Below are 4552 nucleotides of genomic sequence, written 5' to 3'. Positions count from 1 at the left end.
TTTCTTCCTGGTTCAGTTTTGGAAAGTTATACTTTTCTAAGAATTTGTCCATTTCTTCCAAGTTGTTCATTTTATTGGCATATAGCTGCTGGTAGTAGTCTCTTATGATCCTTTGTATTTCAGTGTTTTCTGTTGTGATCTCTCCATTTTCATTTCTAATTTTGTTAATTTGGTTCTTCTCCCTTTGTTTCTTAATGAGTCTTGCTAACAGTTTGTCAATTTTGTTTATTTTTTCAAAAAACCAGCTTTTAGCTTTGTTGATTTTTGCTATGGTCTCTTTAGTTTCTTTTGCATTTATTTCTGCCTTAATTTTAAAGATTTCTTTCCTTCTACTAAACCTGGGGTTCTTCATTTCTTCCTTGTCTAGTTGCTTTAGGTGTACAGTTAGGTTATTTATTAGACTTTTTTCTTGTTTCTTGATGTAAGCCTGTAATGCTATGAACCTTTCCCTTAGCACTGCTTTTACAGTGTCCCGTTGGTTTTGGGTTGTTGTGTTTTCATTTTCATTCGTTTTTATGCATATTTTGATTTCTTTTTTTATTTCTTCTATGATTTGTTGGTTATTCAGAAGTGTGTTATTTAGCCTCCATATGTTTGAATTTTTAATAATTTTTTTCCTGTAATTGAGATCTAATCTTACTGCACTGTGGTCAGAAAAGATGACTGGACTGATTTCAATTTTTTTGAATTTACCAAGGCAAGATTTATGGCCCAGGATGTGATATATTCTGGAGAAGGTTCCATGTGCACTTGAGGAAAAGGTGAAATTGATTGTTTTGGGGTGAAATGTCCTATAGATATCAATTAGGTCTAGCTGATCCATTGTGTCACTTAAAGTTTATGTTTCCTTGTTAATTTTCTGTTTAGTTGATCTGTCCATAGTTGTGAGTGGGGTATTAAAGTCTCCTACTATTATTGTGTTACTGTTAATTTCCTCTTTCATACTCGTTAGCATTTTCCTTACATATTGCGGTGCTCCTATGTTGGGTGCATATATATTTATAATTGTTATATCTTCTTCTTGGATTGATCCTTTGATCATTATGTAGTGTCCTTTTTTGTCTCTTTTCACAGCCTTTATTTTAAAGTCTATTTTATCTGATATGAGTATTGTGACTCCTGTTTCTTTTAGTCTCCGTTTGCATGATATTTTTTTTTCCAGCCCTTCACTTTCAGTCTGTCTGTGTCTCTTGTTTTCAGGTGGGTCTCTTGTAGACAGCATATATAGGGGTCTTGTTTTTGTATCCATTCAGCCAGTCTTTGTCTTTTGGTTGGGGCATTCAACCCATTTACATTTAAGGTAATTATTGATAGGTATGGTCCCGTTGCCATTTACTTTGTTGTTTTGGGTTCACATTTATACAACCTTTCTGTGTTTTCTGTCTAGAGAAGATTCTTTAGCATTTGTTGAAGAGCTGGTTTGGTGGTGCTGAATTCTCTCAGCTTTTGCTTGTCTGTAAAAAATATGGAATGCTTCACGAATTTGGGTGTCATCCTTGCGCAGGGGCCATGCTAATCTTCTCTATATCATTCCAATTTTTTAGTATATGTGCTGCTGAACTAAGCACCACAGTATACTTTGAAACACAAATTTTTTTTTAAATCCAATTGTTTCTCTTTCCTCCTATTTTTTGCACTTCTTATGTCATATTTAAGAAACAACTAATTCAAAATTGCCACAATTTATGCCTATGCTTTCTCCTAAGAGTTTAATAGTTTTAGTTCTTACACCTAGCTCTTTGATCCATTTTTATTTAAATTACATATATGATATCAAATAGGGGTCCAACTTGATTATTTTCTATGTGGCCATCCATTTGTTCCAGGACCATTTGTGGAAACAACAACTTTTTCCCCCACTGAAGCGTCTTAGCATTGTTTTTAAAAAAAAAAAATCAGTTGGCCAAAATGTGAGCGTTCATTCTGGACTCCCAATTCTGTTCTAATGTTCTGTGTGTCTATCCTTATGCCAGTATCATATCATATATCTTGATTACTATAGCTTTGTAATAATTTTTAAGGTCTGACACTCTGAAACTCTAACTTTGTTATTCTTGTTTCAAGATTATTTTGGCTAGTCAAGTTCCCTTGAATTTTCATATGAATTATAGGAAGAGTTTTTAATTTTCTGCAAAGTAATCACCTGTAATTTTGATAAGGATTGCACTGAATCTGTTGATCAATTTAGAACTATTACCATCTTAACAATATTTTGTCCCCCAATCCATGAAAAAGAGAATGTCTCTCCATTTATTAAGATTTCTTTTAACTATGCTATGCAGTATTTAGAATTTAAGCTTTGTACTTCTTTTATTTAATTTTTATGTGTGTATTATTCTTTTTGATACTGTAACAAATACAATTGTTTTCTTAATGTCAATTTGAGAATCTTCTTTGCAAACATATAAAAATACAATTTTTAATATACTGATATTGAATCCTGCTAACTTTACCAGTTCTAATAAATAGTTTTTTTTATTAAATTCTTCAGGATTGTCTGTAATAAGATCATATCGACTGCAAATGAAGATAGTTTTAATTCTTCTTTTCCAATCTGTCTGCTTTTATTTTTCCCATATTACTGTCTAACTGTCCTACTTAGAATCCCCAGTACAATGTTGAAGAGAAGTGATGAGAGCAGACGACCTTGCCTTGTTCTGGATCTTAAGAAAAAGAGTTGTCTTACACCATTAAGTGTCATGTTGCCTATAGGGTTTTCATAGATGTTCTTTACCAAGATGAGGAAGCTCACTAATTCTTTTTTTTTTTTTTTTCCCATTTATTTTTATTAGTTGGAGGCTAATTACTTTACAATATTGTAGTGGGTTTTGTCATACATTGACATGAATAAGCCATGGATTTACATGTATTCCCCATCCCGGTTCTTAATGAAGGTAAAATGTGTGCTAAGGGACCACTGTCAAACTGGTAGCGCTCTAGTTCAAATGATAGAATAAGTAAACCGCTATTTCTTAAATATAACAAATTTGATTTTTTTTTTCACATATACTCAGTGAAACCTCACACTATGCATTATTTCCTCTAGTCAATCCTCAATATTCATTGGAAGGACTGATGCTGAAACTGAAGCTCCAATACTTTGGCCACCTGATGTGAAGAGCCGACTCATTGGAAAAGACCCTGATGCTGGGAAAGATTGAGGGCAGGAGGAAAAGGGGGTGAAAGAGGATGAGGTGATTGAATGACATACCTGACTCAATGGACATGAGTTTGAGCAAAGTCTGGGAGAGAGTGAAGGACAGGGAAGCCTGGCACGCTGAAATCCATTGGATCACAAAGAGTCAGACATGACTAAGCAAGTGAACAACAACAACAGACAAATAAAACAACTCAACAACTCTCAGGAAATTGTGTAACTTGCCCCAAATCATGAACACTATAGCAATGCGAGGATTTGAACCAAAGTCACTCAGGGTCCAGGAAAAACAATGACTAGTGTGAAATGGTGATATTAGGCTTGACTAAAAGTGCTTTCTGTGAAAAAAGATGAAAGGATTCTTCCTACTGTACCAGACAATTTAAAGATAATTGGCTCCTTTGGCCATTGTTCTTTTAGAAGCCCTGAACTTTTTTCCACTAAATCACAACTTTCTTAAGATACAGCTTTAACTTATACTACTTTTATGGTACAGATATGCAAAAGTTTTTAATCAACAATTTCATTTCTTACTGCTCCCAACAAACAATGATATTCAGTTGTGAGTTTAATAGACAAAAATATCTGTTTTCTATCAAAAAATGCACTTACAATGATATGTTCTTTAGCGGGTATTTTTTCTCCTCTAGTTAAAGGCAGAATTAATCTTAGGAGTTCTAGCAATTTCTGGGTACTGTCAGCACACACATACACACACACACACACACACACACACACACACACATGCATCTAGTTATTTGGGAATGGTCTTCCTGCATTTAGATACTCTTTCAGACAGAAGACAGTGATGAAAACCATTTGGGGTCAGAATGAGTTTTCTCCTTGTAAAGGAGAATTTTAAGTCAGTGCATTTATGGCCATGCTACTCTGTGCATCTTTTAAAAGTGGGAGAATGTAATTTCAGGCCAGAGCTGATAATTCAGAGGGTTGTATATCTGACAGAGTGAATGGAATTTTTTTTTCAAAATGCTATTTGGAAAAGGAGCTAAATATTTGGAATTCGGCTCCATCCAAAGATAAAGAACATTCTCTTAAGGAATAACTGCAAATAACTGCAAATAGAAGGGAAGAAAGGCAATCTGCTTGAGCCCCTTTTTAGCTGGCAGCTTATTATGCAGCATGACAAAAATCACGAGGAGATTTCAATCTGGCATACACACTCAGTCTGTGTTTGGCAGTGTGTCCCACACCAGGAGTTTTCTGAGCAGAATTCTGATGTGATGAAGCTTCCTTACTAGCATGTAATACAAAAAGGAAGGAAAGAAGGAGCAAAGAAAGAAAAAAAAAAAAAAAAAATATATATATATATATATATAATATTCACTATAGCCAATATCATTACACTAAATGAGACATCAGCACCCTCATATTTCA

At 34.1% G+C, this 4552-nt stretch overlaps 1 non-coding gene across 1 annotated transcript; it reads right to left on the bottom strand.

Moving 5' to 3' along the window:
* Positions 1-1459: 1459 nt before the first annotated feature.
* On the bottom strand, positions 1460-1568 carry LOC133050247 (U6 spliceosomal RNA). Its single transcript, XR_009691565.1, has one exon. It is a non-coding gene; the product is annotated as a U6 spliceosomal RNA (small nuclear RNA).
* Between the last annotated feature and the right edge of the window lie 2984 nt (positions 1569-4552).

Source organism: Dama dama, chromosome 31 (genome assembly GCF_033118175.1).
Source record: "Dama dama isolate Ldn47 chromosome 31, ASM3311817v1, whole genome shotgun sequence".
NCBI classification, from domain to species: domain Eukaryota; kingdom Metazoa; phylum Chordata; class Mammalia; order Artiodactyla; family Cervidae; genus Dama; species Dama dama.
The sequence above is the reverse complement of the archived record's forward strand: the minus strand, read 5'-3'. Positions and strand labels throughout refer to the sequence as shown.